The sequence below is a fragment of the Arvicanthis niloticus genome, chromosome 4, assembly GCF_011762505.2.
Source record: "Arvicanthis niloticus isolate mArvNil1 chromosome 4, mArvNil1.pat.X, whole genome shotgun sequence".
Taxonomy (NCBI): Eukaryota; Metazoa; Chordata; class Mammalia; order Rodentia; family Muridae; genus Arvicanthis; species Arvicanthis niloticus.
The window spans coordinates 31,043,543-31,057,043 of record NC_047661.1 but is presented as its reverse complement, the minus strand read 5'-3'; the positions used below and the strand labels follow the sequence as shown (position 1 = coordinate 31,057,043).

The following is a 13,501-nucleotide window of genomic DNA, read 5'->3' as shown; positions in this document are numbered from 1 at the left end:
AATATTCTGTTTGTCTCTCTGTTTCTCTGTCTCTGTCTGTCTGTCTGTCTGTCTGTCTCTCTCTCTCTCTCTCTCTCTCTCTCTCTCTCTTTCTCTCTCTCTCTCTCTTTGTGTGTCTGTGTGTGTGGTTACTGGGTTTTAAACTATGAACATTGCACATGTCTTGCTTAAAATATAAATAAAAACCTGTGCTTGGTATGATGTCATAGTAGTTACATGTATTGTTGATTTGTTGTTGCTGTTGTTGTTTTGTTCTGTTATTTCAGAGAACACAGGTTTGTTCTATTACACCCAGAAGGTAGCTCTGAACTGTCTCTAACTCCAGTTCCAAAAAGAATCCATTTATCTCTTCAGGTTTATAATCATCCTCAGTGTTCTAGGTCACCAGATGGCAGACATAAAAAAAAAAAAAAAGGAAATATTCTGTTTGTCTCTCTGTTTCTCTGTCTCTGTCTCTCTCTCTCTCTCTCTCTCTCTCTCTCTCTCTTTCTCTCTCTCTCTCTTTGTGTGTCTGTGTGTGTGGTTACTGGGTTTTAAACTATGAACATTGCACATGTTAATTCGGTGCTCTACTACCAATCTATTAACCCAGGTCAATTTACTATTTTAATTGCATTGTCATGTTTTAGAGAATGAAGAAATCTAAACCAAAGCAAACATATATATATATATATATATATATATATATATATATATATATATATAAAATTGAAGTGTGTTGGCTACTCTTCTATAGTACAAATTAGTTAAAACTTTACAATGTCTTGCTTAAAATATAAATGAAGGCCTGGGCTTGGTATGATGTCATAGTAGTTACATGTACTTGTTGATTATATATATTTATAAGGAATATGATGTATATACTCAAGTCTGACTGTAGGGTGCTGCAAGTGATAATGTATCCAAAAGTGATTTCTAAAAATGTGTCATTTAGGAACAGCAAGTACTTTGACAAGTCTGTTAATTTCTCAACTTACAAATGACTCTTGGGTGTAGCATGTGAACATGTGAGTCGGGGCATGTGCCTATGTGCTCAACTGTTGCTGGCCCTCCTTTTGGAAAATCATGTAATAGCACTGAACAAAGACATGAAGGACTTTAACTTTAGGTTCATTGTTAATTGTAAGAACTATGGTTAAGAAGATAACTAAATTTATAGTTAGAAAAGTTGCTATGTGTGAAGACAACAATGCAACACTGATAAAAGAGAGTCTTCAGACTAGGATACTTTGGGTATGACCAAGTAAATTCCAAAGGCTGTGCAGTGTCAGCCATCAAACTGCAAGGAGGCATTCCAGTTCAAGTTATATTAACCGATGGTGCCCTGAGGTGAAAGATTGCCAAGATAACTAAAAGGAAAACCAGAAAATCCCAGGGTCTGAGCCACAAAGGTGAACCTAATGGAGAAACAAGTCAAATATGCAGTAAAGGACCCACAGTGTGAACCATAGGACTTCTTACAATGTTTTAATTCTTCTCTCATACCTATATCCTGGCAAGACCCTCTCTCCATTCCTCTCATTCCCTAAACCCCATGATCTACTGCTTCTTTCCCTTCAAAAAAAGAGCTGCCCTTCGAGTTATGTCAATTGACTACAGCATAACAAAATGCAATAAGACCAGGCCCAAACCCTTATATAGAGAGTTGATGAAACAACCCAGGAGGATAAAAAGGGTCACAATGGCAGGGAAAAGAGTCATAGACCTGTCTCCACACCCACTGTTGGGTATCTTACAAAAACACCAAGCTAAATAATAACAGCATACATGCAGAGAACCTAGTGCAGACCTAGGCATCATTGAACCACCTTAGCAGGGTTTCTGGGGACTCACAGAGATGAAGCAGCCATTATAGATTTTAGAATTTTTAATAAGATGTGAATTGATAGAGAAAGCTAAATAGAGAGACAATATATATGCTACTGAATTTAAATAAATCACTAAGCCAACTAGTTTTGATAGGTTTGCCAAGATAGGGGCACTTGTTACGAACAAAGTCGTTCTCTGAGAAACCGATACAAGAAGCTTCTGTGAAAAGTGGCAGGAATCTGCATTCAGGTGAAGGATCCAAAGGTAAAGATTTATTGACAAGTTGAGTAAATGAATTGTGAACTCAGATACACATATTTTTAAATTATTGTCGAGAATGTTCCCTGCCAAACATTAACCTCCTGGGATCCAGGACTGGACCATTGATTATCTCTGCCAGTTAATTTTGTTCTTTAGCACACCTGGTAAATAATTACCTGACATTTAATATGTGTCAGGTGTTCTGTAGGCACTGAGGGCATAGCTTAACTCAAATAGATTTTTAAACCAGCTGCTCACAGAAGAAGGAATAAGATAAAATGGGCTATAGCAATATTTGGACATGGGGAATTATAGCCTGAAATGTAGTCCTATTCTATGCTGACAAAGAATAAACTTTAAAAACACAGAAAACATATGTTCGGTTCACAAGTATAAAGCATTTTGAGAATAGTTCATTCCCATCTAAAATAGACTGTACCAAGAAAGAAATGAACAGTTATCTCAAAGGCATCTTATGTCTGACTTAAAGGAAGGCCAGAGAACTTTGAAGTAAACCAATGAACATGTTATGTAAATCATCTGAAAAAAATAGAGAACATTCTTTCCAGTCAAAACTTCACCAGACTAAAAAAGTTGTGATTTTATTTGAAGGTCCTTTATCAACGGGGAAATGTTTCATCTCACAAATTAAGAGTGAATCTCAACTTTCCAGTCCTTCAGATATCAGATTCACCTTTTATTGCCTTTCTGAATACTCAAGTTCAGAATGTTTTGTTATTTTATTTATTTATTTATTTATAGTTTATTGTCTGTGAGCTATGGGTTATTTGGAACTTCTCATAGGTTTTTGTTTGTTTGTTTGTTTGCTTGCTTGTTTTAATAAATGCAGACAAACCCTAGTAGTTACCTTGTGGCTGTGATCAAATCTTTAACTAGAAGCAAGAAAGTTAAGAGAAGAGTTCCAGTCGATCTTAAATTTGGAGCAAGTGTGATCAGTCCTTGCCTAGATGGTAGTAGAGGGTACGGAAGTATACGGGAACTGAATACTCATATCTCAGCTCACATAAGGTAGGAAATGGAACTGTCTTCATCCTATTCTGCTATCTATGTCATTTCCCTTCCCTTCTTCAGTCCAGAGTCCCCACACAGAAGACAATGCCCCACATACTCAGATTAGGAATTTCCTTATCTCCTAGTTAATAACCTGGGGATGAAGCCCTCATAGGTACACCAAAAAGTGTGAGTTACTAAATGCCTATGTATTTCTTTTTTTCCTTTTTATTGGGTATTTTCTTTATTCACATTTCAAATGTTATCTCCTTTCTAGGTTCCCTCCTGCCAAACCCATTATCCCATCCCCTATCTCCTGCTTCTATGAGGGTGTTCCCTGCATATGTGTTTCTTAATTCAATGAAGTTAAATAGAAAGTTTTATATAAGCCATCATTGAACGTAAACAATTTACACATCCAGTAGTTCTGAGCTTACTTTCCACTGGTCATTGTTTTAATATTAATAGCAGCCAGAATGCAGCTCATATCTATTGTATAATCAAGTCATCATATCACTTTAACTCATCCAAGTTACACTCTATTGAGTACCCACCACACCTACTCTAACCTGAACTCTGAATAGTTTGGATATTTACAAGTGAAAGTGAATGGTGGTAAGGATCTTACAAGGATTTGCATAGTCTTCCTCAGTCACTAATATCAATTTTGGTTTAAAAAGCATTGTTCCCACATAAAATTTGTGATATTGTGATTTTGAAAATATTCATAATGTTTTAATTATCTCATTATCTGAAGTAGAAACATCATTTCTTTGGAAAGCCAGTTGTGTTGGATGGTGTTTTGGTGGGACAAACACATGAGAATTTTCCTGAAGTGTTTCACATATGTGAAAAGATGTTTCCCTGAGGCAGACATGTGAAGGGACACATGATGAAGAATTCTTCAGTAAGGACATGCATGTGTTGGTCTATGTTACACATGATGAGTAGGAGAAAGTTTTGGCAGAATGAATCAGAAATAAGATGCACCCAACTCACAGGACAAAAACATAGGAAAGAAAGGCTGCTTAAGAGCAATATAAGAAAGGTGATGTGTGGTGTATGTGTACGACAGTTTTACTAGGACAGTTTCACAGAGACAGTTTGAAGAAAGAATAAGCTACACATAGGTAAAGACTGAAGGAATCAGAGAATAAGAAGAAGCCAGAAGATTAGAACATATTGCCGAGTTAGTATAGGCTGAATAGGGAAATCCAGTCATTTATATTTACAAAAGATTGATATATATTTTATTTATTCTTGATATATATCTTATAAAATAATATTTCTATATATACTAAATTGATCTTAAGATGTAGAAATATGAAATATTATCTAAACTTTTCTGGTGTGTTTTTGTTTAATTTACGTTGATAAACTTACAGGTAATAATTTCTCAAATAACTAATATTAGTCAAATTTCATAGAGATTTTATACTTTAAATATATTTTGAACTTACTAGATATAGCCTTAGGGTAAATGTTAATTTTGAATCTATTTTCAAAAGTCTTTCAGTAAATTTGTATAATTATTATATAGCATTATTTTCCACAGATACGATTATAGGAAATTTTTGGAAAACATACAGGACAACTTTTCTGTACATGATTCTTTAATATTTGCAGATATTTATTATGTTTGCATTGGTGTTTGTGCATTTTATGAAGAGAATTTGAAAAGTGTATTTGATGAATATAAACTAAAATGTAGTCCTATTTTCCTTTGAATATATTCTCAAATATTTCCTTATTATTTTTCTTTTAAATTATCTTAAATAACTGTTATATAAATAAGTATTTAGAATATCTTTGAAGATTCCATAGATATAATTATTTAAAGTTCACTTCAGTAATATGATGTTTCAAAAATTATAACTGGTTTAACATGAAAGTATGAACAGGAGGCTTTCCCAAACACAGTTGCAGGGTCTTATTTGAAAATACATTTTTATAATTGAAACTGGTTTATCATTGTGCACATAAAGCATTTATTCCATTATTTTTAAAATATATATTACTCATTAGAGTGTTATGTAATATGTATAAATAAAATGAAAAAGACAATGTTTTGTTTCTATTTGGATCCCTGAGCTTTTCAATGCTTACATATACATCAAATTATAGAGAACTATTTTGGTTATTTACTTTGATTTAAAAATAAATTCCAGCTAATGGATTAATTATCTACTTCCATTCTTCTGTATATTAAAATAACTTAATTATATAGTCCATATATACATACATGTATGTGGGTACATGAACATATGTATAAATGAGCATAGAGACTAGAAGAGGATGTCATACTCCTAGGAACTAGAGGTATGAGAAACTCTGAGCAACTCTACCTGGCTGCTGGGAACTGAACTCAGGTTCCCTGTTAAAAAAAGTACACATCTTGAGTTGAAGAGCCATTAGTCTATTCTTTGCTCCCAATTTTTAGTCTTCTGCACTGGGACATGCAAATGATGGTTAATTTTATCATTTGAATACTCATATTAAATAAAACATAATTGCTTCTAACTACTAAATATATGTGTTTCATTTTATGTTATGTTTATATATTTAAAAATACACAAAATTATATTTTTAAATGATTATTTTGTGATAGAGATTAAAGCCAAGCATTAATTTATTTTTAGGAATATAATGTAAGTTTTCCCATTCAATTGCAAGCCAACAGTTCAAATGTAAACCATCTTGTAAAAAATGATTTTATACTTTGCTACAAGTATTTCTTTCTACATATATTAAACATATGGTAGCTATTTAATATCAAGAAACTTTTCACATATTAGAACCATGTTTTCAAATTTAATACATTTTCATATTCATTAACCATCCTCTTTCTGTAATCTTGGCAAACGTACTTTATAGTCATCTCTAATTCATCGCACCAAATTAAAAAAGGGGGGAGGAGTCTCAGTCTCCTGATTTAATCAAGAAATAATCTCATCACAGATGTACAGTTTTTATAATTTGATCTTGATTTGCTTTCCAGAAACCTGACCATCAAATCCAGCTGAGAATTGACGAGGAGATGAGGTGATACATATCAAAGTTGTTTCTGAGCAGTTTTACTCGAGTAGTTTTTTAAGGCAGCAGCTGGATCAAAGCACTTATTCTTCCCTGGATTGTAACACAAAGCAACATCAAATAACTTAGCTGTGCTGGTTAGGCTCCCTTGCATGCTTTGAACTAGGGGGATAATAGTCTTACTATGGCTTTGTGTCCTGGAGTAAAATTATGAGTGGTTCCCCTGGATTGTGTTGAAAAGACTCATGAATAGTTGAAGAAACATAGATGAAAGTACTTTTCTTTCATTACGAGTGAACTTTTGGTAATCTTGAAGCTTTTAAGTTTGGAAACATATTGAAAATATTTCTAGTTACCAGTTTCAGTTAGAATATATATTTTAAACCCATTCAAACAATGACAATTTTACGCAAAATATATTTACATGCATGTGATTTAGTTGTGTTTTACATTGAAATGAATGGCTTGATACTAGTCAGCATGTTGACTGATAAAATAGGTAAAACATTCCTATGTTATGTAATAGGGAGTTTTCATTTAACTTTGTATTTAAGCATGATATCTTAAGATCTTGTTTTAGTTAACACCATTAGAGTAAATAGTTTTCTGATTTCATGTTATATTTTAAAGGCTACTGCTGATTAATTCAATTTTATGAATGAATGAACTGTATGACTATTAAGATGCTTATATTATTGTTTAAACTATCAGCCTATGCTACTGAAAACCTTGGTTCAGCCAAGAGACATATTTAATTCTTCAATAGATTTGGATATCCTGATCATAATGCATAGATAATGACACTGTACATACAGTGAAAACAAATCAAACAACAATGAGAACTATAGGGCGAGATTTTTGTGGACCATTTAGGTAAAATTCTTTAAAACTTGTCAACTGAATTGTATATCTAGTAACTATTAGCCATGCTTGAGCAGAATTAATTTCAATATGCATGAACAGGCACCGTTTATAAGCAAGAATAATCACTCACATTAAAACAATGATTGTCAAGGTCCATCTAAAATTTAACTCCTGTGAGAGAATTCAAGTGGTTGTTGCTTTTTTTAGTGATAATGATTAATGAACAAATTAAAATAGACTGATGCATCACATGGATTCAGAATCAATGTTCTCCATACTAACATTTACCTAGGAGGATGATTATAATTAAATTTTTGTAAGATGCCTGACATGGAGCTGAGAATTGAATGCTAGGTCTTTGGAAGATTAGTGTGTACTGAACCATCTAGCTCTTCAGCCTTAGGGACTCTATCTCTGGTTTTAAAAATTGAAGCATTTTAATTTATCTTTATTCTCATTTACTCTTAATTCATGAAGACGTTGACAATGTTGACAATAAAAATTTGACTTACTCATTCAGCAAACTGCATAGCTTCTCTTGCATTCACCAAATTAAATCTACATTTTTAAGTAGATTTAATGTTCAATATTTATTGCCATTGTGAGATGTACCAATAAGAATCTAGTTAAGTTATAAGCAACTGTTTGTAAAAGGGATGATTAAAAATAAATTATAGACATTTTCTATGTTAGTTCTCTACTACATTTGCTAAAGGATATTATTATGGTTACAAATATATGTTTAAAAAGAGATTGATATTGGAGCATAAAACTCTTGCTTTGATGGTAGAGAATAATAATAGAATGTGTCTTAAATTTTATCTTACTACATATGCTGATATATCAGCCCTTAATATTAGCATACCAATGTATTTAGAAGCTTCATGAAGAAATTATATATATATATGCATATACATCATATACATATGCATATACAGCATATGTGTATATTATACTTTGGAGGGAAATACTTACCATAATTCACATGGAACTTGATAAATAGTCACATTATATACAGCATCTCACATGAAATCAATATCCAGGTAAGGTTTTGAGTTAATTCTTATTTTAAATATTTATATCATTAAATAATCAAGCTCCAAAAACTTAGATGAAAATTTCAACTCTCAGCAAACTCTGTTATATAATTGTGTTGAATTTCATAAGGGCATTTAACATTGACAGCAAAATTATCTTTATTCTTTATTATTTTATGGGAAATTAAAAAAATATGTTAACTTATTTGGCAAATAAAATGTTAATTATTATTAGTGATTCAATTTTTTTAATTTCTTACAAATTTTTATCATTAAGATTCATTTTACTATGTGAGTGTTTGCCTGTGGAGGCTAGGAGAAGGTGTTGAATGACCTAGACTATTTGCAGGTTCAGGTGGTTGGAAGATGTCTGACACTGAGTTGAGAATTGAATGCTAGGCTTTTGGAAGATTAGTGCTTGCTTATGATCACTGAACCATCTAGCTCTTCAGCCTTAGGGACTCTATCTCTGGTTTTAAAAATTGAAGGATTATAATTTATTTTTATTCTCATTTACTCTTAATACATGAAAACGACAATGTTGGCAATAAAAATTTGACTTATTGGTTCAACAAACTTCATAGCTTGTCTTGCATTCACCAAAGAATCTGTGGGTGGTTGAGGTAGAGAAGTAAGCAGAACAGTGAGGCTTTATACTTATGTAAACTTTATATTCCAATACAAGGAAAAGACTAGAAGACGTAAGTATGTAACCATAATCACTGTCAATGATCACTAGAGCTTTGGAAGAGTGTTGGGTGGGAATGATACCTGGTTCTTTTCTCTATTAATGTCCAAAAAATATTTTAATGGAGAACTAAAATAAATGAATGAGTTGTCCATAAATTAAGGCAGAGAGAACATTGAAGAAGAGAGAAATGAGTTTTTTTAAAAATCTAAAGATAAAGACATTGAACAAAGAAAAATTCACATTTCTTCACCTACTTGCACTTACTTGCCAGCCCATCTGTTGGAACCTATCTCTTCAAGATTCCAGCTTACATACAATAGCATGTGAAACAACTATCCTCATGGACTGAGCAACTACTAGACATTTGTACTTCCCATTCACAGCTGCCCATTGTTGGGTTTGCGGGACTACAGACTGTAAGTCATTACAATTAATTCCCTTGACATATAGAGACATTGCATAAGTTTCTGTTACTTTAGAGAACCCTAATTAATACACTGGGCAAATAGAATATAAAGTCAGACAGATACCAAACTCTGTAGATTCTGAAGATATAATATAAGATTTTTGCCAATGAAGAGCTGCAATTGAAATGAGACCAAATATGGCCATGTAGGGAATTAATGGTATGAGAAGGATATCCAAAGACTTAATGAAACATACTGATATAAAAAAAGATAGAGATTGGGAAGATGATAACTGTAAGATGAGAATAATTAGTGTAAATGTCAGCAGGAGAAACAATATTATCAGATATTAGAGGCACCATTTAATGAAAAGATTTTTACCTTTTTGTTCTGTCTTTTCAAATGTCAAAAGAAAATTATCTCTGTCAATCAGAGAGTTTACAGAGAATTGTAATGCTGACATTAACATCATGTCTGTTGATGTTACTTGGAATACACATTATATATTTTTTAATTACCCTTTCAGAAATTCATCTAAAAACATTAATAAAAACTGGACTATCTTAATTAATATACAAAGAAAAGAGAAAATTGAAAATAAAACATCAAATAAAAAGGAAAATTTAAAAGTTTGAATATAGAAAGAGTAAATCATTAGTTTTTCTTAGGCACCTCTGCAGCCTTAGGGCAAGTGGTATCTCCTAGTAATTATTGGTACGACTGGAAACGCCCCTTTTAGAAATAGACCTGCAGCTGTCCCTGGTGTTGCTTACAATCATTGTACTTACATCTTTACATTTCCAAAAATATCAAATGTAAACCTAGGATAATCAATTTAAATTTGATAAAACAATGAGTCATGATATATTTGGAGATTACATGATTATTAAAAGAAATGTCGATTAATACATGCTTATATACATATTTCAAAAACTATATTTCTGAAGTGGGACAGTAATATATAAGCAGTAACAGTAAAAAATATTCTGTTATATTGAGAAACTTTATGGTGATTTCTGAAAACTCTTGTTGAACTATTAATACATTTTTCAGAAACAATACATTTTAAGATTTTACATTTTTAATGCATATTTAATTTATGAATTTGTTGTCTTATACAGATAAAAAAATAAGAACTTGTTTGAAAAAACTGAAGTAAAACTCAGACTTTCTTTTGATAACAGTGTTCCAATGAGGAAACGGAGAGCATACAGAAGGAATGACCTGACACATTATATTGCAATTTCACCACCTTATTTATATTCACTTGATCACCCAAATCTGACTTTTCTTTTACTTCTTTATGTATGTTCCATACATAGTTTTATTTTGTCAACACTTTAAATTTTCCTCCATCAAATACACTATTTTGAAATTAATATTTACATTTGTGTATATTTGTGTATCAGGGTCAGAGGCAGAAAAATCATAATCAAATCACTAAATGTGACCTCCACCTGTTTTGTTTCACATGTCATAAGATATGCATACATACTTTTACATATTATTTTAAAAGAAAAGGTGTGTTTGGAAAGAAACATGGGAGGCCCTTAAAAATAGTATGTTAATGAATGATACTATATAGAAATATTTACTAAATCAAGCTCTGTTTGTTTCCACTGATGAGTAATGCTGTATTTAATCAAAGCAAAAACTAAGTCCTACAAATTTATCTAACACATTGGCAATGAAACAAATTTCATGTTTATCAAAACTAAAGCAGCAAATGTTTGTGGTAAGCACTTTTCCCCTGCATTTCTGTTTGATTGAACAAATTATATGTGTTGCCCAGTTCTCCATAATCTGCCAACACTGGACATCCTTTGATATAAATGCTCATCTCATGTGGTTACATTTGCACTCATCAGAGCATGAATACAATGTCTTTTCCTGTCTCCATTATCCTACCACTATCTCACAACTCTATAAAGTGAACTCATTTATATTACACATTAATTTGTTGAGTTTTTATTTCATTCCTTGATCTGTGTTTAAAAATATATTTGAAAATATATTTTTTGAGCTATTCTTATTGGGATACCTTCATTTTGGAACCTATCTCATGGCTTTGTTTTCTTTTTCTTTTTTTTTTTTGTCATTATTTAACCTTTTATGCCAGAAGTTTAAGCCAGAGTTTATTGTAATTTTATAATTTTAATTGATATTTCACATTCAAGACACACTTCCAAATGCAAGAATCCTCTGGCCTGAGTTTCAGCAACACTGAAGTTAAGAAAACACATTCTAGATCTGTATAACACTGCCTATTATTTTGAAATGTGTTTTATGTATACTAATGGGTATAATAATAGAACATTTTAAATTAAAATTTAAAAATCATAGTTCCTGTCAATAGAAATTACTTCCACTTAAAACATCAACGTAGAATCCTAACAGTTGATATGGCTAACATGCTCTATTTAAATGTAAAAACTAGTGTTTGTATTCTCAAGGTTATTATACATTGTTTTGTGATAGACAAGAAAATAATTCAAGAATGAATAATAGATGCTTTTTAAAGTTAAGTTTAAAAATTGCTTAAGAGTCTACGAATTCACTGCAGGAACACCTGCAACAAGCCATTAGCATCCTAATTTGCAGGCATTAATCTGACATGACATTTTTCAACTTCTCTCCTTTTACAAAACTTGGGTCATAATGAAGTTAACCTTTTACACATGCATCTACTGTGCTGCAGATTTGACTCGTAAATTGTTCAACTGTTTTGAAGCCCAATCAGGAGACTGTCAAGCCTTCATTGCCAGATAAAGAAAATACTGCATAAAGAATGTGAAAAAGTATGCAGAAACGGTTTTTAACATTTTGCTTAAAAAGTATAGGTATTAACACCTGTTACTCTGCATGTCATCTTGTAAAAAGAATGTCATTTTGAAATGTTTTATTGGTTCTTTGTGAATTTCATATTATGCACCCCAATCCCACTCATATTTGTCCTACCTCACCTCTCCTCCAACTTTGTAAACTCCCCACTAGTTGATAAAAAAAAGTGTCATGGAAGCTCTACTGTGTCACAGTGTGGTTCAGAGTATATGCTTTACTCTATAATTCTTTGCTTGCAAATGTTCATTGCAATGATTCACTGTTCTGGTAGTTAGGCAATAGCTTCTGATACTATCTACTATCAATACGAGAAACTCACAGGGCATTCTCTAGGATATCCTGTTGTTGTTCTGTGTAATGAAGGTCCTGTAGTTTTGGACCAATAGAACTGGGCCCTTCATGCACATCAGCAGTTCCTTGATGAGGTAGATATTGGAGTAGGGAAATTCAAATCCCTGGATCTGGGCCTGGGCAGTATCTGAGCAGATGAGTCGGCAAGCTTGCCTGTTCTCATGCCTCTGTGGCCAGTTCATCAGCAACCTCCAGAACAAGACCAACTCTACCCTGATGCTCAAATGCGATACAGCACCTGCTCACCCAAGTATTTTCAGTGAGCAAGAGACATGACCAGTTCTCCCACTCTCATGACCATAGGCCAGCTCTCCCATCTGCCATAGGTGGCAAAAAGCAAGGGTGGAGGAGGGCATCCCTCCCTTGCTCATGCTGCCCTATGACAAAGAAGTTGGTGGGCCAGATCTCCCATCATCACGTCTCTGGGCTGGCTCATCAATACCACTGCTATCAGGATCAGGTATACTGTGCTTCCCAGGTAAGATGCAGGATTGGTTTCCCTGAGTGCTGCAGCAGGTGAAGAGCAGGACTAGCTCTTTAGCTCTCATGACTACATTGGGGACAAGTCCCACCTACATGGTGGGACAAAATAGGAGGAAAGATCTCTCTCTTGCCTATGCCACCACATAATACATAAGAGGCAAGGCTAGCTTTCTCACACTCCCTTTGTCAGAGTCAGCTTATCTGTAACTCCCCACATTCAGAACTTACCTGCTCTCCCAAGTGCTGTAGTAGGTGAGGCGAAGAGCCAGCTTTTCTACTCTCATGATCTTGGTGCCATCTTTCCTGTCTGCAGTTGGTGGCATAAGATGAGGGGAGGCATCTCTTTCTCACCAAAGCCATCCTATAACAGACAACATGGCAGGGCCAGCTCTCCTAGGACTCCACCATGTTTCCAGGTGGCATCACTGGCTGTTAGCATCAGGTAATTCCTTAGTACCTTCAAGTCTCTAGTTCTGCCTTTCCTTGTTACATTCACCTCTTTCTGTTTCTCTTTGTCTTCTATTTCTCCACAACTTACTTGACACTCTTAGTAGTATCCAGTTCTCTGATTGTCTAGGAACATCTCACAAATGGTCTTAGGAATGCTATGTCTCATGCATACATTATTGTGTTGAACAGAGGTCATCTTGGGCATGGTCTGCCTCCACTCTAGGTCTGTACATCATTGGACTGGTGGCAATCTCAGGGTAGCT

The 13,501-nt window shown here is 33.4% G+C and overlaps 1 long non-coding RNA gene across 10 annotated transcripts in view; it reads left to right on the top strand.

Moving 5' to 3' along the window:
• LOC143441975 (uncharacterized) overlaps nucleotides 1-13,501 on the top strand; it is a 74,374-nt gene that overhangs the window by 42,173 nt on the left and 18,700 nt on the right. For 4 of the 10 annotated variants that reach the window (XR_013109796.1, XR_013109790.1, XR_013109795.1 and 1 more), the window contains 3 exons: nucleotides 6,080-6,123; nucleotides 8,978-9,122; nucleotides 10,298-12,132. The exons of 1 other annotated variant lie outside the window; for it this stretch is intronic. This is a non-coding gene — a long non-coding RNA (uncharacterized LOC143441975). Of the gene's footprint in view, nucleotides 1-6,079; nucleotides 6,124-8,977; nucleotides 9,123-10,297; nucleotides 12,133-13,501 lie in introns of those variants that run through there. 5 more of the 10 variants (XR_013109793.1, XR_013109792.1, XR_013109791.1 and 2 more) reach the window with 5 other exon arrangements.